Source organism: Jaculus jaculus, chromosome 10, assembly GCF_020740685.1.
Source record: "Jaculus jaculus isolate mJacJac1 chromosome 10, mJacJac1.mat.Y.cur, whole genome shotgun sequence".
In the NCBI taxonomy this organism is placed as follows: Eukaryota; Metazoa; Chordata; class Mammalia; order Rodentia; family Dipodidae; genus Jaculus; species Jaculus jaculus.
Window position 1 is genome coordinate 72,302,703 of NC_059111.1, and position 23,302 is coordinate 72,326,004.

Below are 23,302 nucleotides of genomic sequence, written 5' to 3' on the forward strand. Positions count from 1 at the left end.
CAGCAAACATTATTTAATCAGGACAAAAATCCATCAACATCAAAGTCACCTTCGGTCAAATGCACAAGCATTAGGCAAAGAAAGTCAAGGTTACTATTATACCTTCATTCATTTTCCAGGAAAAATACCCCAAGAAGCCTAAAAGTTCAAGCTGTGAGACAGATTCCATATTTTCAGGATTATGACTGAAATGACAACATGGTAACTTCACATTCACTATGAAAATACAGATAAAAATTGTTAAGTATTTTTTACTCTTTTAAATTTATGTTAAGGACAATATCTCAAAATATCACTTTACTTTTTCTTATAAAATACTAATTAGTAGGCTTTGTTCTACCTACAACTGTGAGGGCTAATTTCCATTGCAAAGTCTATCACATCAGGAGTCAAGTAAGAGATACACTTCTGAATCTTGAGTGGATCTATGGGGGTGTTCCCAAAAATAATTAACTGAGGAAGGAAGATCTTTCCCGGGAGTGGGCAGCCCTTTTGGTGGTGGACTATGTATAAAGAAACTCTGAGAAAGCTAGGCTTCCGTCTGGCTGCTGGTGCTAATCTCTGACATATGCATCCATTACTATAATCCGTGGACATTGAAATCCAACTTCACTGGCCTTCCAGTGTGAACTGGAAACAAGTGAATTTCAGGAATTCTCCAGTCATTCAGTGCTAGATATGGACTGCTGAGAAATCCAGTCTTGTGGACTGAGCAGCTGCCATGTTCTCAATCTCTCCAGTTTACACACAGCAATTGTCGGACTGTACACCCCTTATCCTATGAACTAATCCAATAAACCCCTTTTTGAACATCTATTTATTCCATTGAAAATCAGCTCCAAAAGACCAAAGCCACAGTCAGGGGTCTAGCAGCAAATAACCCCACTTTTGGTACCAACATTATTGTTGCAGTCAGGTTCACATTGCTGACAGAAATCACCCAACCAAGAGCAGCTTGTAGGAAAAAAAAAAAGGTTTATTTTGGCTTACAGACTTGAGGGGAAGCTCTGTGATGACAGAGGAAATGGTGGCATGGGCAAAGGATGGAAATCACCCCCTGGCCAACATAAAATGGACAATAGCAACAGGAGAATATGCCAAACACTGAAAAGGGGAAACTGGCTATAATACCCATAAGCCCACCTCCAATAATACGCTGCCTCCAGGAGGTGTTTGTTCCCAAATCTCCATCATCTGGAAACCTAGCATTCAGAACACCTAGCTTTATGGGGGACACCTGAATCAAACCACCACAATCTCCTTCCGCACAAACTTTCTTAGTGATATTATGCTAGAATAACTTGGTCATTCTGAACTAAATCTGGCAATTGTCCTTCCGTATGTGGGTGTAGAAAGCTACAACAGATTCAAAACTGGAATAGATCACTTGATAGGTACTCAGGAATACCTGAGCATTTACTATTTTTAGTATCTTACTCCTTCCTTATATGGATATTTTATTAAACTCTAGGAAGTGTTACAGCATTGGAACTACTTGACTTTTGTTGGAAGGTGCCCTGCTCTGGAAAAAATAAACTATGGAGATTCACACCCAGTTAATCTCAGTTTTTCAGCTAGACTGGCTGATTAGTGAACCTCAGATATACTCATGTCTCTGCTGGATCAAGCTTAGATCTTCATGCTTACACAGCTCATAATTGTACCCATTGAACTATCTCCCCAACCACAGGTTTTATGTTTTATAATTTAAATATAATGATTATCATCGTGAGTTTTTGTCAAGTGATATGTATATCTTGCATTCATAAGGTAATTGTTTTTTAAGCATAAAACAGTAATGATAAGAAAACCAGGTGGACACAATGTTCCAAGTAATAATTAGGAGCTACCTCATTTTGGTCTATTTATCAGCAATTTCCTTGGCACTTACCCTTTTGCAAAATATGAATATACACAAATAGAAAGATGGCTTAACAGTTAAGTGTTATTCATGTATAAGTATGAGGACCTGAGGAGGGGGGCTGAGACCACCAAAGTTTGAATCTCCAGAACTTGCATAAACTGTGGGGTATGGGCATACATTTCTCTAACCATGTCCTATGAGGAGCAGAGACTTAAGAATCACTGAGGCTCCTGAGAGAACAGCAAGCTCTGGAATCAGTAAGAGACTCTGTGACAAGGAAACACAGGTGCATGAATAATGGAAGGAGATCCTTAATTGTGTCCCCTGATCTGATTGCCCAGGGTGAGAACATGGGGTACCACATCTGCACATGCGTGTGAATACACCACACATAACACCACCACTGTGCAAAACCAAAAATATTTGGACAGTGTATTAATACTGTATTTATCATTACTCAAGTCTTGAAATTACCCTGTCATTGTTGGGACAAAACACTCAACTCAAAGCAGCGGGTGTGTGTGTTGGGGGGGGGCGTATTTAGGCTTACAGACTTGAAGGAAAACTTCATGATGGCAGGGAAGAGCATGGCATGAGCTGAGGCTAAATATCACTCCTGGCCACAGCAGATAAATGACAGCAGCATGAATGAGTCACACTCTGCTTAGGGGAATGCTGGCCACAACATCCCAAAGCCAGCCCTCAGGAACACAGGTCCTCTAGCAATGCTCCAGTTCCACAACTGCCACCAGCTGGGGACCAAGCATTCAAAACCCGTGAGTTTATGGGGAACATCTGATTCAAACCACCGCACAAAAGGACAAAATATAGATACTTGGATTAAGTATCCATTGGAATTATTCAATTTTTTACTGGTATATCAGATTTCAAAACAAGCATAATTTGGAAATAGTTATTTTCATACTTCTACTTCCTGCTTTATCAGGATTTTCTTCAAATGACTTTTCTTATTTGTTTCCTCATCTTGCACAATATATATTTATATATAACCAATGCTTATCAATATTTATTGAAGTTACTTATTCTTACAAATTGTAACCTATTTGATTGAAGAAGAAACATTTAGCATTTCATTCTAAAAACAAAACAAAACAAAACAAAAAACCCTGAAGTTAATATGATATACAGGGAACAGAAAGGAGAAGGGAAGTACTTAGTTTCTGCTTGGGCTAACTGCCCAGTTCTAATTAGGCCATGGACACTTGGGCCTCTACTTATTTTCATGCCTTCTTTAAAGCCCTGGAGATAAGAGAAGAGAGATCATGGCAGCCAAGAGAACCATCTGGGAAGCAGTCGACCACAACTTAATTAGCACTGCACATTTATGCTGGTACTCACAGCTTCTCATTTAATATTCCTTCTTAGGATCTTAAAGTTTTAGTAAAACTTACTCATGGCCTCTACACTTAATTTTCTTTTACATAAATTATATGAAATCATAATGATATTTCTCAAAGAAATGTATTTAAAATAAAAGTAGCTACAATATTTTTTTAAATTTCATTTTATAAAAATCACTCATTAATATCCTTTAATTTTATTGACTATTGAAAACAAATTTCATCTTTAAAATTAAAATTCATTAGTTTTATTTATACAATGCACCTGCAGTAATAACAAATCAACACTTCAGTGTTAAATACAGCCTTGACTTTCTCATTTTGGTTCTAAATGTATAATCTTTATAGGATTTTATGTTGACTTAGTATCTCTATGTCATACATATTGAATGTGTCCTTGATAGAGGAGTTCTGACTGGTCAGCTACCAAGATGGGTTCAAAATAGTGGTTGTCCAACTCCAAAGTCAGTCTCTTTCCAAACTAACAGGCTGATGAAATTGAAATTTCAGAAGAGTTAGATTTGATTTCTTTTGTCATCATTCACATTTAAATGTTTTTCAGAATAGTAATGTAAAATGCTGATATGAATCTTCTAGAGCTTACCTAAAAGCTGTATTAATAAAATACAATGCTACTATACCTATACTATACCTACAAATAACAATTTATCTTTAAAAAAATAGAGAGGAGATCCATGAAAAAAAAATGCATTTTCCTAATCTAATCAAGGTAGTAGAATGAGAAAAAAACATGATAATTCATGGAGATTAGGTGTAGAAGTGTTGAATTTTGAGTGTTTAAAAATGTAAGAATTAAATTCAAAACATATATCTTTGCTTCTTTTCCCTATTTTTGTTGTTGTTGTTGTTGTTGTGCCATTTTACCTAGAAAGCTAACAAACATTGTCTTCTGGAAAAAATTTTGAAAATTACCCACAGGGAAATCACAAAAATCTAATGGGTCTGCAGTAATTCACTGCTCCTGCCACCAGTTGGCCATCATTATCTTTCACATTTACTGAGTCAACTATCATATCAGTCATGGTGACTGTTCCAAACATAGTTTTTATATGTTACAAATATTTTATATATTATACCCTGAAAGGTATTATTTAACTTGTTTATTTATTTTTGCATTACTGGGGGATCAGAAGATAATATTTTAAATGCATAATAAAGAAGTCTGAAAGAAAAGAAAACAAAAAAATATCAAAATTGGTAATATAGTAAAAAGAAATCCCCAAACATCAGCACTAACAAAGGGTCAACTTTTGTACTTTCATTTTCTAATTACCAAATAAGCTACTTTATATAACTCAACAAAAATTGAGTTGAGCCAGGCTTGGTGGTGCATGCCTTTAATCCCAGCACTCGGGAGGCAGAGGAAGGAGGATCTCTGTGAGTTCTAGGTCACCCTGAGAATACAGAGTGAATTCCAGGTCAGCCTAGGCTAGAGTGAGACCCAACCTCATAAAGGTATTTTTTACTTTGTTCTTATGCTTTTCATTAAACTTTCCCCATGATATAAAGTTAATCATCAGGAATATCTAAAGAGCAGATTGTAGTATAATGCAGTATTAGGAGGGGATTTTTCAACTTTGATGTTTTGGCATAAGATAAAATGGAATGTAAGTGAAAAATATCACAGTATCCACAGGGAAATACTTTAAGTTTTCAATTGAAAATTCTGGAAATTACTAAAATCTAGATTTCTCCCTTTGATACAAAGAAGTTAACTAAAAGTATGTTGCAATTTTGCAATTTCTATGGGTCCAAAAATCATGTTACTGAGTATCTTAGTTTTCCTACTTTTTTCATTTTATTCTTTTTAAGCATGGGTGTGCTTAAAAAATTATATATTACCACTTCTCTTGGTTACCTGTTAGAACTAGATGATAAAATCCTGTTGCTGAAGATACCACATGTTTAGTTTGCAAGACACAGATAAATCAACTGGGGCTGAGGGCTCAATGGATATGCTCTGTCCATTAAAGAAGCTTTTTGTTTGTTTGTTTTGTTTTTTGTTTTTGCAATAGGTGGCAACTACTAGGAAGACTCAAAATCTCACTTTTCAAGACACAAATTTCTGTAGTGATTTAAACTGACAGTAGCCTTCTTGGTTCAAGGAAGAAATCTTAGGTAATGGGCCCGGATGACAATGTAGATGCGATTTCTATTCTACAATATTTTCTCACAAGCCATGAAACATGTTAAAGGGAACCAGAATGACAAATACAGTTCCCAACAGAACCTATGGTACACTGATGGAAGTTTTAATGACCACATAACCAACATAAAAGCTCACAGTTGCTTCAATAAGTAGGCCCTTGTGAGTAATGTACTACCAGTATAAACTGATGCTGTGAGGTAGAAGTTATATTTTGTATTCATTTCTCATTTCTCTGACTTATCTGCTTTGACTTTTTAATTAAATAGTGCATATCATGAGCAGAAGGTTTAATAGCAGCTGGAATAGTAAAATTAACAGATTTTCATTTTCTACACATAAAGTACAAGTAACATAAAGTTGGAAAGGGTAATGCCAATACAGCCAGTTTATTGTGGTTCTAAAGTTCACAATAAGCTATGTTAAAGCTAAGGTAAAGGAAAATACCAACTCATATTCAGAGAAGCAATATTCAAGTTAAAAACAAATAGATGGATTATCATAAGAGGAGGGAAAGATCATTACATCAAAATAAAAGAGAGGCTTATTGAGATGGGGAGGGGATATGATGGAGAATGGAATTTCAAAAGGGAAAGTGGGGAGGGAGGGTATTACCATGGGATATATTTTATAATCATGGAAAATGTTTTTAAAAATTGAGATAAAATAAGATTTAAAAACAAAACAAAAAAATAGATGCGGCCAGCTCAGGTGGTGCATACCTTTAATCCCAGCACCCAGGAAGCAGAGGTAGGATTGCCATGAATGTGAGACTACAGAATGAATTCCAGATCAGCCTGGGCTAGATAGAGCGAGACGCTACCTTGAAAAAACAAAACAAAACAAACAAAAAAAAAATAGATATGCTTCTCAGCAAGGTCTAGCAAGAAGTTATCTTAATAACTAGCACTAGACACACTGACTGTCAGGGGACTGACTCTTTCCTGGATTCCAGCCATGCTGTTCCATTTTACATGTCAGCTGCATATGGAGTTTTCAGCAATAGGGTCTTACCACTAACCTTTGGTGGGTTGGTCATCAAGTACTCTGACAGAAATCTGTCATTCTTTTAGGAAACCTTGTAGGTTTCTTTGATCAAAAGCTCATTGTGGATGATAGCCCCATGCTGGTACTGGGAGTTACTGGTCAGTGCCCACTAATAAAATGAAGAAAAAGGGAGAGGAGGTCATCGAAGGGTTGGGAAACAATAATCTAGACCCAAACGGCAATGGTACCATAAAATTCTACTTCCTAAAAGGCAGACCAAATGGCTGAACCTTCACCAGGCCCTTACAGGAAACATCTGAACCACAAGACACTGGAGAGGGTAGGATCAAGTCTAACCTAAATCTTTGACATCTTCTCTCCCCTCCCTCCCTCTCTCTCTCATCTCTTTAACTTTTGTATATAAGAGATATTTTCTTACATGTCAGGTTTCTAAACAGAGCTTTCATGTCTGAAAATGCCTTTACTTTTTAAAAAATATATCACATACTTTTTATTAAAAATCCATATCATTTGAAGGCATTTCCTGCTGGTGTTGAAGAGAAGTCAGATGTCAGCCTTGTTTTTTCTTTATTTATAGATGAGTCCTTATACTCTTTTAAATCACGTAGAACTTGTTTTGATCATTGTAGCCATGACATGTGGCCATTACATATCTAAGTTCAGAACAATTTTATTGATTTTTCTAAGACCATAGAGATTTCTTTGCATCCAAATTTTTAAAAAGGTATTTAGAGTATGGTGGTACATTCCTTTAATCCCAGGTCTTAGGAGGAGGATCACTGTGAATTTGAGGCCAGCCTTGGAGTACAGAGTGAGTTCCAGGTCAGCCTGGGCTAGAGTGAGACCCTACCTCCAAAAATTCAAACAAAAAGTTCAAAACGAGAAAGCCAAATGTTGTATGTTCAATCTCTCTTATGTAGATCATAGCTACAGATGACTGGACTTCTGTATGAGTAGGAAGAAAACTCATTAGGCTAGAAAGGAGATATAAAGGGAAGAGAAAGGAAGGGAGGGGTGTACTTACTAGGATGGTATTGTATATATGTAAAGAGAAGAATAGATTAATGGGGGTGAAAAGGCCCAAGTCAGGTCAGGGGAAGAAGATTGAGTAAAGGAAAGGTAGAGAAAGGGCTAATCAAAATCTAAGAAGATATAAATTTTTTTTTTAAATTTTTTTATTTATTTATTTGAGAGCGACAGACACAGAGAGAAAGACAGATAGAGATAGAGGGAGAGAGAGAGAATGGGCACGCCAGGGCTTCCAGCCTCTGCAAACGAACTCCAGACGCGTGCGCCCCCTTGTGCATCTGGCTAACATGGGAACCTGGGGAACCGAGCCTCGAACTGGAGTCCTTAGGCTTCACAGGCAAGCGCTTAACCGCTAAGCCATCTCTCCAGCCCAGAAGAAGATATAAATTAATTATAAGGAAACCTACTTGTTTGGACAATGGAACACTAAGGAACCGTAGATTGTTGCTAGAAAATTTTCAGTGCCAGGGATGGGACTTCCAGTGAGTTGTTGTCCAGGGAGTTCCCTGATGTCCCTAAAACATTATAGGCCATTACCAAAGCCCTTGCTTTCCCACCAGGAATATATGGTAAGACCCTATTGCTGTAGACTCCACATACTTTGGCTGCAAGCTTACTGAGAAATCCTGCTGTAACTGATCTGATAAATTCCTCCATGTAGACCAGCTGACAGAAAGCTGGAAAAAGCCATACTACATGCAGTTTGATGGGAGAGAGAGAAATCACCAGTGAAGATACTCAACAGTGGACTTTACAAGCCTTATATTTGTCCAGCCAGGCCAAATGAGCCAATGGGTGCAATAGTGGCATGTCTATCATGGTGGAAACCAACTGCCATATAACTGGACTGGAGGCCTGCTCCATGGGAGGGAATACATCCCTGATACTGAAAACTTAAAACAGGGGTAGTCTTGAGCCCTAGGGGTGTAATGTCTGTTGCTATCTGGCTATGTATATACTATGCTTATCAAACTGCCCAGTAAGCACTTCTCTTACTGTTCATACACATATATTAATGGTACTCTCACTTTTGGTAGAAAATCTTTTCTTTTCAGATGGCAGTGACCTTGGGATGACTTAGGAGGCATCATGGTGTTGGAAAGAAGTGACAGGAGTGCTCAGCATTGCGATATTTCTATCACACCTCCCAAAGCTCAGGGTCTATTGCAGAAGAGGTGGCAGAAAGAATGTAAGAGCCAAAGGAAGGGTAGGACTCCTTAAATGTGCTCCCCCCAGATACAAAATGGCTTGGATATCCGTGACCTCATATTGCCTGACACTACCTACACAAGACCATCATAATAAGAGGAAAAGATCATGACATCAAAATAAAAGAGAGACTGATTGAGAGGGGGATGGGATATGATGGGGAATGGAGTTTCAAAGGGGAAAGTGGGGGGAGGGAAAACATTAACATGTGATATTGTTTACAATCATGGAAGTTGTTAATAAAAAAATTAAAAAGAATAAAATGTGTTCTTCAGTTCAGTACAGTTTTATTCTTTTCTTTACCTATACTTTTGTCCATTTTCATGACTTGCTTCTTCAGTAATGCTTTATGTTGTACTCAGCTTCATATTGCTATAATGAACCTCCAGATCAGATACATTTTATGCGAGTAAGGTATTTATTTCAGGCTTACAGATCCAGGGGAAGTTCCATGGTGAGAGAAGAAGCTGGCCGCCATTAGCAGATCCGTGCAGAGAGAGAGAAAACCACCACCAGCACCACCAAAAGCAAGAGCACACTTGGAGCCCCAGAGAGAGCTCAAGAACTCTGCATACCTTTAGTCTGGAATTCAGATCCACTCCCAGTAACATGTTAGGGCTGGCCCCAGTATCCACCCACAGTGACATCTCTTTCAGCCAGGGAGCTGGAAATCCAAGTTACAGCTTTAAGAAAACACTTAAGTCTATTGGGAGACATAAATTCAAACTACTACATTTTATACCTATTTACACAATGACTTTTTTTTTCTATCTTCTATGTCAGTCAAATGTCTTTTCTTATTCCTTTAAAGAATTTAGAGAAAGCTTCTCTGGCTTTTCTGTAAAACAATTCTTTTCTATAGCAGTAACTCGAGTTTGCACTTTTTCCAGTGTGGAGTTTAATTCTTTTATTTGTTCCCCCTGCCCCAACTATATGTGTCCTTTTCTCATTCTTACTTTTATCATTCCATGTAACTTTTATGCAAGAGTACTTCCATTTTAGATGTTTCAGTTAATACACTATTGAGAATAACAAACTACTTCCTATTTTTTCTTGTTTAAATATATATATTTCTTCAGATTTTCTTTGTATATTCATTAAACAGCGATGGATTTCATAAAGATATTCTTATTTAAGTACATCATGTACTTTGACCATATTCATATCCTGATACCCACCCCTCTGTATTAATCCTATTCCTTTCTGAAGATAGTCTCACTTAAGTTCTTTTTGTGTGTATCTACATATACATATGTATATACACATATTAGAATTTTATATATCAACACAAAATATAGAGTTCACAAGTAAGAGAAAATTTACATGTGTTCTTGAACCTTTCTAACATCATTACATTTTCTTTGTTATAATTTCTTCACAATGATTTACATAGTATTATATTATTTTCTTCTTCTTTCCCCAGAAAGATGCTGTTGGCCATTCTTGTTTTATCACTAGTAGAGCAAAGATTTTATTTTTATTTGATTTCTGGCACTTATGATGTACTCTATTTGTAAGTCTATGTGATAGTTTAATTCAGGTATCCCCCATAAACTTAGGTGTTCTGAATGCCTCCTGGAGGCTGTGTGTTGTTGGGGGCAAGTCTATGGGTGTTATAGCCAGGAGGTCGTGTCCACCCTGTGTTCATGCCATTGTTTTCCCCTGTCATCATGAAGCTTATCTTCAAGCCTGTATGAGAACCTGACTGCAACAGTCTATAAATCAAAATTTCTACTGTGCTTATAATTCCTACCAAAATTCCATCTTAGGCCTCTTGAAATAAATTTTTCTATTGATCATGACCTAGTAACCTTAGTCCCTTTGATATAAACCTGTTACCTTTTTGCTTATTTCCAAACCTCTTATTTCCTTTTAAGATATTTTCCAAGAGTAGCGATTTCTACACAGAAGTATTAAGATGGCCATGAGGTAAATAGGAAGAAAAATATTAAGCATTCTCTTTGCCTCATGAATTAGTTCCTAGATTACAGAAGGATTGAATTCCATGTTTTCTGATATGTTCATGTTCTCAGATTTTCAGAAAGAGTACAGATGTTGATAGGGAAAAATAGCTAATCATATTCTTGCTTTACTGGGAGTATTTTGTTTCATAAGCCCAAACTAAAATTATGTGCAAAATGTAGATTGATAGCATTTAATCTGCTACCATTTATTCATGACTATAATCAACTAGCACCAGAATCTGGCACTTGGTTTTTTACTTAGTATTTCTTATTGGAGTTAATAGTTTTACTGTTCTGTATCTTCAACAGTATTTTAATATGAAATTAAGCAAAATTGTAGTCAAATATACTATCTAGGTATGCTTTGTTTTGAATGATCTGGATAGCATTATTTCTGATTAGGTATTACTATAAAATACCAGTGACATTTACCTACTTAAGAGCTTGTCAAAGAGCTGCACTTAATAATTTAATAAATTCCATTCACATACTCTTCATTTATTCTCTGGATGAATGTTTGTAATTGGCTTAAGCATTTATATTAAAAGAGCAAACATTTAAGGAAGGCATCATTTCATTTTCTTTGACTTAATTAATTACTATATTTTATGTAATTAAAAAAAATTTTTTTTGTTTATTTGTATTTATTTGAGAGTGACAGGCATAGAAATAAAGAGGCAGACAGAGAGAGAGAGAGAGAGAGGGAGAATGGGCGCACCAGGGCCTCCAGCCACTGCAAATGAAATCCAGGTGTGTGCTCCCCCTTGTGCATCTGGCTAACATGGGTCCTGGGGAATTGAGCCTCAAACCTGGGTCCTTAGGCTTCACAGGCAAGCACTTAACCACTAAGCCATCTCTCCAGCCCTATTTTATGATATTTTTTAAAGTAAATATGGCTAATAAAGTAATCAAGGAGAATGGGAATAGCTAGAGTGATAAACATGTCTCACTCTTTTTTAAATAGTTTCATAGTAGAAAAAGAGAAATAATGTTGAAGTATACCTTCAAGTCTTCCTCCATACCTCTAAATATTGGAAATAGAAGGTAAACAAAGAAAGTATGTAAATATAGTGGTATATAATGAATATATGCTACCTATAGGTAACTCCCTTTAAGGCCTAGAAACTCATTGTCTCACCTGAATGCTCTTTAGAGACTCAGCTGAACATCTCTGCAGAAATATCCTTTGGAAAGAAGGTTATGCCTCTTTCATAAAGGCAGAATAAAATAGCCCCTGTTACCTTAGTCTGCAACAATACTGAGACATCCCAGTTTCAAAGCTATTATGTATCAGGTATGAAAGCTTTAACACTACAATGTCCACCTGTACTTGCCACTATTGGTAGTTATGAGGAACCAGGTAGATCGTGCTATAGGCAGTTGGTAGTGTCAGAGACCCTCAAGGAAAGATAAAATTCTTTCTGCCCAGACATCTGACACTGACATCAGGATGCCTGCTGACCACATGGCTTTGCACATTCTTCCCATTTCCTGTACTTACAACTTCCTTAGATTTGTGTGGAGCTCCCTGTGAGCCTGAACAATCTCACCTTTCCTCATTCACCAGAGAGTCCCCAGATATGTTTATGTAGACCTAAATTACCATCTGTACCTGTCCATTACCCAAGTTCTATATGAGTCACCCCAGGGACTTATTTTGAATCTACAAATCTATAAGCTGCTGCAGTGTGGAGTGCTAACAGTAACACTTTTTCAGACTCTCCCACCCCCCTGGGAGCTTTTTTCTACCTCTCTTCAGTAAATCTTGTTTGCATACCCTCCTTGCACATGCCTTCCTCTGCCCACTTTCTTCCCTTGTTCACCTTTCTATGCAAGTTGGAGGAAAAGAACTCAAGAGCCACTGGCTTTGGAGATTTTTAGTGACCATTGATTGTCTAGTGATCTAACATCCAAATTACTTCCACCAGAGTAGAGAAAGGCTCTAGGGCTCTAAACTCCACAGCACTATTATCCTCTTCTACAGGGGTACAATCACTACGGGCAACTTCTCAACAAAGTTTCTGATGGATATCCTATCTTAATATTGGTTCCTTTGAGAAAATGACAGAATGGAAAGGATTAAGAGGTTTTGGTTTACAAAATGTTTTACTATATTAGGAACTAAAAATGAATGTGCTGCTTCCCAAAGAAAAGCTGTCTAGAGACTTTATTTAAAAAACATGTTGAGGTGAGTAGGTCAGAGTTCCCAGTTCTTGCCCCACCTCCCAATTCCCTGTACCCCTGCTGCTGGCTTGGGATGAACTGGTCCCTGTGTATGTGTGTGCTGTGGAAGCAAATCTTTTGCCCAGTTTCTTAACTGACCTGTGCCTGGGTCCCAAAATCTGTTCCCCTGAGCCAGAGGGTGCAAGGGCTACTATGGGAGTGGCCTCTTATCCTGGCTCCCTAGCTTCCTGGCTCCTGGTTCCCCAACACTTGTAAATAACTGGAGAACAAAAAATCCTCCATAACTTCTTTTTTGAAGCTAGCATCACCCTAACACCAAAATCAGACAGAGATGCAAGAAAGAAAACTATACCCCTATATCCCTGAATTCAAGAACACATCAAAAATATTATCCATACTGCTCAAGCAGGATTCATTCCAGGAATACAGGGATGGTTCAACATACAGATTCAGACAACATTATATACTACATAAATAAACTTGATCACAAAAACCACTAATTTCAATAGATGCAGAGAAGGCCTTTGACACAACACAGCATTACTTCTTGATCAAAATTCTGTAAGTAATAGGCATGGAGAGTTTATATCTCTACATAATAAAGCCTATATGTAAAGTACCTAAAGCCCAAATAATGCTAGATGGGGAAGGACTCAAGGAGTTTCCATTGAGATTCGAAACAAGATAAAGGTGCCCAGTCTCACCACTGCTCTTCAACATACTACTAAACGTACTAGCTCAAGCAATAAGACAAGAGAAAGAAATAAATGGGATACAAATAGTAAAGGAAGAAGTTAAATTAGTCCTATTTGCAGATGACATGATCCTCTACATAAGTGACCTGAAAGTCTCCATCTCAAAACTTCTAAAGGTGATTTATTCCTTCAGTAAAGTGGCAGGATACAAAATCAACAACAAAAAATATTAGCCTTTTTATATTCTTAGGATAGATATATAGAAAAAGAAACTAGCTAGGTTATTCTATTTTCAATAGCCAGAAACAAAATTAAATACCTTAGAATAACACTAACCAAGGATGTTAAAGACCTATATAATGAACACATAACAACACTCAAGAAAGAAATTGAGGAGGATTGGAGCAGATGGAAAGACCTCCCAATATCCTTGATAGGTAGAATTAATATTTAGAAAATGGAAATTCTACCAAAATAATATACATTTTAATGCAATGCTAATAAAAAAATTCCACTATAATTCTTCACAGAGTAGAAAATTTTATCCCAAAATTAATGCAGAATGGCATAGGCCACAGATATCCAAACATCTCCTCAGCAAAAAGAAATACCTCTGGAGGTATCTCCATACCTGACCTAAAGCTACATTAAAAAGTCATAGTAACAAACACCGCCTGGTACTGGTATAAAAACAAAAACATAGACCAATGGAACAGAGTTGAAATTCCAGCCCTTAGTTCAAGTAACTACAGTTACTTGATCTTTGATAAATGTGCCAATAATGTAGACTAGAGAAAAGCCAGCATCCTCAACAAATGGTACTGAACAAAATGTATAGATAAATGAAACTAGACCCACTCATATCTCCATACACAAAATAAACTCCAAATGGATTAAAGACATCAATATAAAACATGAAACTCCTCAACTACTGGAAGAAAACATAGGAGGAACTCTCCATGATATAGGAGTAGGGAAAGACTTCACTCAATACCCCAGTAGCCCAGGAAATTAAACATCTCAACCTATGGGATCTCATGAAGCTAAATAGCTTTCACAAAGACAAACATGCCATAAGTAGAGCTAATATATTACCCCCAGAAAGGTATGAAATTTTTCCAAGCTATGCCACTGACCTAGACCTTAAATTTAGAGTCTAGAAAGAACTCAACAAACTAAACAATAAAAAGTCAAACAACCCACTCAAAAAATGGGGCAGAGAACTGCATAGTGAGTTCACAGAGGAAGAAGTACAAATGGCTAAGATACACTTAGAGAATCTTTTTTTTTTTCTTTTTCAGAAGGTAGTGAGATCTGAGGAGATAAACCATCCCTAGCATGTCAGTCAACGCCCAGAGGAAACCAGAGAGGAAGTGGGGAAATGAGGAAGAGTTCTGCTTCCATGGTGAACCTGAAAATCAGTGCCAGGGTGAAGGGAACAGACATGGAGGATACTCAACCCATACCAAAGCAGAGATCCAGAGGCTCCTAAGAGCTCATCACTGAAGTAGAATTAAAACACACTCACCAAGACTCAGGGAATTTTGTGGAAGAGGGGGTGGAAAGATTGGAAGAGCCACAGGTTGGTATATCATCCCCAGATGCACTGCCTTCCCCCAATATCTGACAGCCGCTTCCACAATGCACAACCCACAACCTCATACAGAATACCAGCAACCCCTCTGAAGAGAGTCCCCTGTGGAATGGGGCTGGGAGGAGGGCAATGACGATACCAACACATGATGTATCCATACAAAATATCTTCCTAATAAAGTTAAAAAATAACTGATACATGTATACATATATATGATATAATCCTCTCCCACCATCTTCCCTTTCCTCCTGCTCACAGCACCTCTTCTATAGTTTTTGAAAATGTTTATTTACTTACAAAATGCATTTAGATGATAATTGCCTTGTCTCTCTTCATTCTTTCCCTACTGTAGCAGACAGCTTCAGGTTCACTGAGATGAACTTCCAGACTAGGCACAGTATTGGAGGAAGGGATTTATTGAAACTGACAGATCCAGGAGAAGTTCCATAAGGGAAGAAGAAGCTGGCCTGCTTCCACAGGACCAAACATAGTGAGAGAAGCACAAGCCTAAAAGCCACACAGCACAGCACCCTTCAGGAACTCCAGCTAGGCACACTTTGCATATCTTTAGATTGCAATCTCAAAACCACCACCACACCTTAAGATCCACCCAGTGAAACCACCTCCAGTCAGGTGGCTGCAGATGCAAACTACCAAGTAATAAAACACTGAATATATTGGGGGCCATCTATTCAAACTACAACACTTACTCACCCCCCACTCCTTTCTCTGCTTCCTTCTTCCCTTCAACAAGTCCCTCTACTATTTTTTGATTGATTATGAATTTTACTATATGACTCTATCAGGTTCAGTCATATTCCCATCAGGTTATACCCATATTCTCTCTCCCCTGTCTCTAATCCACTGAGGGCCCTCCTCAGTAGGATTATTGGTGCTCCCCATGGGGTCATGAATGCATCAGTTAGCCTCTGTGAGGGCAGAGGACACAATGCCACATGTCATACCCTTCCTCAAAAAAAAAGAGAAAAAAACACAAAAGAGAAAGAAATAAAATAGATTCACAAAAAGAAGTTACATGGCACTAACAATACAGAGCAAAAAAGCTAGACCTTATCTCACAAACAAACAAGAGTTTGGGATTTAGCTCAGTGGAAAAAATGCATGTCTAGCAAATACGAAATACTGGGTTTGGTGGTTTGGTCCTCAGTTTAAAAAAGAAAATCTCTGCTGGGCATGGTGGCACACATCTTTAATCCCACCACTCTAGAGGCAGAGGTAGGAGGATTGCCATGAGTTCAAGGCCACCCTGAGACTACATATTGAAGTCCAGGTCAGCCTGGGCTAGAGCAAGACCCTATCTCAACGCACCCCCTCCAAAAAAAAAAAAAAAAAAAAACTCAGACTGAAGAGATGGCTTAGCCTAAGGCCCTAGGTTTGAACTCCCTAGAACCCAAGAAAACCAGATGCACCTGGTGGGGTATGTGTCTGGAATTCATTTGGAGTGCCTGGAGTCTCCGGTGCACCCATTCTCTCTCTCTTTCTAATAAATAAAAAAAGTGGGATTTTGTTTTTGTTTTTGTTTATTTAACCCAAGTGTCATCAGCAAATATGAATGTGGTAGTTTGAATGGATGTCCCAAAAAACATCCAGGAGTTTGTGAAAGCTTGTAAGTTAGATCCCAGCTGCCTGACTGGAAGAGGTGTCACTGGGGGTGAATCCTAGGATCTAACGCTAGTGGGTGGGGGTGGATCTGGAATTTCCAGCCAAAGTTGTACAAAGTGCTGGAGCTTTGCCTGGGATTCCTAAGTGTGCTTGCCTATGGTGTTGGTGGTGGTATTTCTCTCTGAGTGGACCTGTGAAAGTGGGCTAGCTTCTTCTGCCTTTATTGGACTTCCCCTGGATCTGTAAGCTTCAAATAAATTCCCTGTGTTTCATAATCTGCGCCTGGTTTGGAAGTTCATCCCAGCAACATGAAGCACTGATTGCTACAATGGGTCTTATGATTGCCTTAATGATACTACAGTTTTCATTCTTCATGCTAGTACTTTACACTAATTTTCCTAGAATTTTGGAAAATAGATTACAAATGAAAAACCCAAGGCGGGGCTGGAGGGATGGTTTAGCTGCTAAGCGCTTCCCTGTGAAGCCTAAGGACCCCCATTCGAGGCTTGATTCCCAAGGACCCACATTAGCCAGATGCACAAGTTTCAGTGGCTGAAGGCCCTGGTGCACCCATTCTCTCTCTCTCTCTCTCTCTCCCTCTTTCTCTCTCTGTCTGTTGCTCTCAAATAAATAAATAAAAATGAACAAACAAAAGAAATAATAAAAACCCATGGTCAATGCTTTCTGGCACTGGAGAAATATTAGTAAATAATTTGGTTCTTCTTTCTTGTTTTCTTTTTTCCTTTACATGGCATGACATTTGAAAGGTCTTTTGTTTGATTACTAATTACATAGGAAAAAAGGAAAGAAGCTAAGATAAACAGAAAGGAGAGATTGAGACAAACTATATTTTCTTTATGCTTCCAGGGTATAATATTATCACAGAGATACATGAAATATTCAATTAAATGTATTGACTATATGAATACAAACATAAAGAAATAGATATCCCCAAGAATTTTGTAGAATTATAGTTTAAGACTACTCTGCCTATGAAGTCATTATCAAGAAGTACTTCATCATTAAAAAGTAACTACATCTGATATAATTGGTTCATAAATAAAAGGTAGCTCCTATTTAGAAACTTAAAGAATTCTATAAGTATATGATGGTAATAATAGCCTATCTAGTTCATATGCCTTGTGTCCTTAGTTAATTGAAGATGCAATCATATCAGTGTTTTACTTAGAATGAGTTAGTCATTTAAATACTTAACTTATATGTGCCAATGATAATTATAAATAGAAGAAATATATTTTTCATATAAATGCTTAAAGACACATTCCAGTCTGACAAGCATACATATAAACATGTATACAATATGAATTTAGGAATAACTAATTAATATTGAAGTAGCAAATCACTTGAAATGTCTAGAGAGTTTATTATAGAAATTGTTACAACACTTATTCATTAGGTAAAGTGTTTTTGAACCCTGCCACTATTAACTGTGCATAGTTTCACCACTAAATAACTGTACAAAACTGTTAGTTATAGTAGTTTTTAGGTGGCTTATATAATAATTTCACACTTAGAATGCACTAATCCACTTTAAAATTTTTTTTTTTAATTTATTTATTTGAGAGCGACAGACACAGAGAGAAAGACAGATAGAGGGAGAGAGAGAGAATGGGCGCGCCAGGGCTTCCAGCCTCTGCAAACGAACTCCAGACGCGTGCGCCCCCTTGTGCATCTGGCTAAAGTGGGACCTGGGGAACCGAGCCTCGAACCGGGGTCCTTAGGCTTCACAGGCAAGCGCTTAACCGCTACGCCATCTCTCCAGCCCACACTTTAAATTTTTGTATGAATATTGAAAACAAAAGCCTTTCTCTATAACCATTTTTTCTTTGAAAAGGCATTAAAAATCTACAAATAAATATTTTCAAAATATTCCACTTATTTACTTATATATTTGAGAGAGAAAGAGGCAGATAGAAGTGAAAAAAGAGAGAGAGAGAGACAATGGGCACACCAAGGCCTCTAGCCATTGCAAAAAAATTCCAGATATATGTGCTACCTTGTGCATCTGGCTTTACATGGTGTGGTGGTTTCATTTGGGTGTCCCCCATAAACTTAAGTGTTCTGAATCCTAGGTTCCCAGCTGATGGATATTTGGGAGTTAATGCCTCCTGGAGGCAGTGTATTGTTGGGGGTAGGCTTATGCATGTCATAGCCAGTTTTTTCATGCCAGTATTTGTCACACTCTCCTGTTGCTATTGTCTACCTTATGTTGGCCAGGGGGTGATGTCCACACTCTGCTCATGCCATCGTTTTCCCCTGCCATCGTGGAGGTTCCCCTCGAGCCTGTAAGCCAAAATAAACCTCTTTTCCCCAGAAGCTACTCTCGGTTGAGTGATTTGTACCAGCAATGCGAACTGCACTGCAACAGTAAAGTGGTGCCAAGGAGTGAGATTGCTGCTAGACACCTGACTGTGTGGCTTTGACCTTTTGGAGATGATTTTCAAGAGGAATGTGGGAGTATTTGGAACCTTGTCCTAAGACACCTTGCAGTTCTATAAATACAGCTTGCTGGACTATTCTGGTCAAAGTAGAAAGACCTGAATGCAGTAATAACTATGGACTGTGAGGTTTGGCTTATGAGGGTGAGAAAGAGCTTTGCTTGGACTGGGCTAGCAGTTTGAATGAGAAGCTTTCTTGTCCTGAGAAGTTGTGCAGGGTTGCTTTGCATAGAAATGAACTGATATGAGCAGAGGGATATGGCACAGAAAAAATGAAATCTTTGGGCCTAAACTGCTGCCCATTCACCTGCCAATTGTTTGAGAGATTACAACCTTTGAGATTGGGCTAGCTGACCTGCATTGGGGTAACAGGAAAAATGTAGACTCTTCTGAAGGGGCCTGAGTGCTCAAGGAGTGCCCTGTTCTTCAAAGTCTGCTTCATTCCCTCCTGGATTAACAAATTGGCACCCTATCTGGTATTGTGGAGTATAAGAAATGCAGGAAAGAGAGGGTCACTGAGTTTGCAACAAAGTCTTGTGTTTTGGAAATGGCCATGGGCAGTGTGAAGCAGGATTAGTTGGTTGCCTGCATGGAAACCCCATGGGGCCATGAGGATGAACCATGGATTGCAGTGGAGACCCAGTGGAGATGCCGGGACAACAAGATGGCTACCAAGGAGAACTGCTGGGTCCAATGAAATGTTCTAGGACTATGAGTAGCCTAGCTGGAGATTTGGAATTGGAATGCCAGAGACTTGTTGCTGGTTAGAACTATCAGACTTGGAGATTTGTCACTGGCTAGAGTTGTTGGACTTGAAGCTACAGAGTTTGATATTTTCCCTGGTTGTTTTAAATCTTTTGGTTGAATGTTTCTTTGCTATGCCCAATGCCATCTTTTGCAGTGTGAATATTTATTCTGTGCCATTATGGGTTTTTTGAGGTTATTTTTTGGTATTATGTCTCAGTTAAAAGATCTTGGACTATGGGGATGTATAAACATCATTGGAATTGATAAAAACTAAGGGACTTTTAAAGTTAGATGAATGCATTGCATTTTACATCATGTATGGTTATCAGTTTATGGGAGCCAGGGGCTGAATGTGGTGGTTTGATTCAGGTGTCCCCCATAAACTTAGGTGTTCTGAATGCTAGGTTCCCAGCTGATAGATATTTGGGAATTAATGCCTCCTGGAGGCAGTGTATTGTTGGGGGTAGGCTTATGCATGTTATAGACAGTTTTCCCATGCCAGTGTTTGTCACACTCTCCTATTTCTGTTGTCCACCTTATGTTGGCCAGGGGGTGATGTCCACCCTCTGCTCATGCCATCATTTTCCTCTGCCATCATGGAGCTTCACCTTGAGCCTGTAAGCCAAAATAAACCACTTTTTCCCAGAAGCTACTCTCATTTGGGTGATTTCTAACAGCAATGCAAACTGGACTGCAACACATGGGGACTGGGGAATCACAGTTGGGTCCTTTGGCTTTGCTCACATATGACTTAACTGCTAAGACATCTTTCCAGCCCCTCTACAAATAAATGTTAAACTGAGGTACCCATGCAATGTTAGATATATTCTAAATGAAAATTAAAAATATTTGGAATTAATAAGGCTTATATTTCAAAGATTTCATATTTAAATTATAATATTTAGTTTTTTTCATTTATTTATTGATAGAGAGAAAAGGAGGCTGGGGGAGAGTGAGAGGGAAAGAGAGAGGATATGGGCATATCAGGGCCTTTAGGCACTGCCAATGGACTCCCGATGCATGCTTCACCTTGTGCATCTCGGTTATGTGGGTACTGAAAAATTGAATCTGCATCCTTAGACTATCTAGGCAAGCATCTTAACCACTAAGTCATCTCTCTAGCCCTATAATACTTTTGTAAATGTAGGATGACACTTTAGGTAGCCAAAGCTCTTTAGCCCAGCGCTTTATAATATATCTGTGCTGAAAGACCAATCTTAATTTTTTGTTACACACTGCAGAGCAAATATTGATCAATTTTATTAGCTTGCTTCTAAATAGAATGAATATTTAATAATAAAAATGTTGATATGTCAGAGACCATGACCTGACCGCCCTAGGACAAAAGAAGAACTAACAGCCTTCATATGGCCCCTCACTGCCCTGATGACAAACGAGAACTAGCAGCCCTCATGTAGCCCCTCCCCTGAGAACAAACAGCTGCTCTGGGAGACATCACAAGAGAGATTCCGAGAAGATGCTCCAGAAGATTACAGCCAGGTGGCCCTACTTCCTCCTTCCTTGTACTCCCTCCCCCCTTTTCCCCCCTTATTGCCCTACCTGCTGGTTGATTATAAAAGAGCTAAAAAATCCAACATTAAACGAGACTTTGACAAAACCTCTGCTTGGTCTCCTTCTTCTTTCCCGCCTGTTCTTTCAGGTTGCAGCCCTCCTCGACCACCCCGCGCGTAACATTGGCCCCGCAGGTTGGGGGCAAGTGGCGCCCAACGTAGGGGCTCGAGGCATGGGTCTCGACCGGACAACTAACTGTGCTGGAGATCTCCTCAGGATGCCGAGAGACATTTTGAAGAGTGCCCCACCATTTCGTTGCTCGCGATTTTGGCTACGGGACACGGTAAGTCAGGGCCCTTATTTTTCATTCTTGTCTGATTTTCAGAGTGGGCCAAAACCTTAGTAAAGAGGCTCTTTTTCTTAAGGATTTAAAGAGCTCACTCAGGGAAAGAGGAATTAGAGTTAAGGAAAAGGACCTCGTTATTTTTTTTGTTTTCATTGACAAAGTGTGTCCCTGGTTCATTATTTCTGGTCCTGATATTCATCCTGAAAAATGGCAAAAGGTCAGTAAAGACCTAAATCGCTGTATGCTAGAGGAGGGACCTGATTCCGTTCCCTCCACGATTTTCTCCTACTGGGGACTCATAAGAGAGATAGTGGAGGAAGCGCATTCAGATCCAGATAAACAACAACTCCTTTCTGTCGCTGAATACTGCCTCCGCCCTCTCTCACGTGGCGTTTCTTTAGTTTCACTTTCCTCTCCTCCTGAAAAATCCCCTTGCCCATCGGTCATTATCAATATAGGTTCGAATTCCAATAACTCTGGTGCTCCCCAAGCAGTAGAAAGGTTGTACCTGCCCTTGCCCGAGCCTGCTCCCCCCGGGACTGCTTCTCAATGTACACCCCTCATTAACCCATTTTTTTCAAAAAATTGTGATCCCGAGCCTCTTGATCCGGGTGACGCTACCTCTCTTGAGGAGGAGGCTGCTAAATACCATAATCCCGACTGGCCTCCCGCTGCATCGGCCCCTCCTTTCAGACCGCCCCCTTACCCCTCCCAGCTTTGTGCACCCACTCTATTACCCACTCTGCTACCTCCAGGGGTTCACCCCCCTACCCTTACTGGTGCCAAAGAACATCTCACTAAACAGATAGCTGAGTTATGGGATGTGCTTAAGCTTCAAAAAGAGTTTGCTCAATTATCTACAGATTTAAGCTCTTTACAAGCTTCAATTAATGAGACCATACTTGAACCCCCCCAAAAAGTCTTATACTGTCTCTGATCCAAAACCGCTAAATTCGGAATGCGGACATGATTCTTCTAGAAAAGGGTGGTGTAATCCACTCAATATCAGCTTCAGCCAGAAGGCAAAAGACAGGATTGGACCAACAGAGGCTTTGAGTGGGGCCTTAGGTTATATGCCTACGGAACAGACCCCGGCCTCACTTTTAAAATTAAACTTCTTAAAAAAAAAACAAAACCCTCAATACTCTAAAGTTGCCATAGGACCAAATCCTGTTCTTCATCAGCCCCCTCCCAGCCAGGCTAAAAACATACACACCCCCCCCTCAACACCACAAGCTGTTACTGATGTCACTCTATTTCGACCTACCCTACCATTAGGATTGCCTTCATTGGCAGACCTTATTCTGACCATGGTTAATGCCTCTAAAGAGGCCATACATCAGACCAATATATCTAAATTTCAGGAATGCTGGGTATGTTATTCACCTTAACCCCCTTTTTATGAAGGGATAGCCTTATATGCAGAATTAACAGTGACCAATGACACCATGGCTTTATGGTGGCAATGGCAAGATGGGGTTGGCCTCACGGTCGCCCAGGTATCTGGGTGCAGGGATGTGCCTCCTGGGTCCGTCCATGC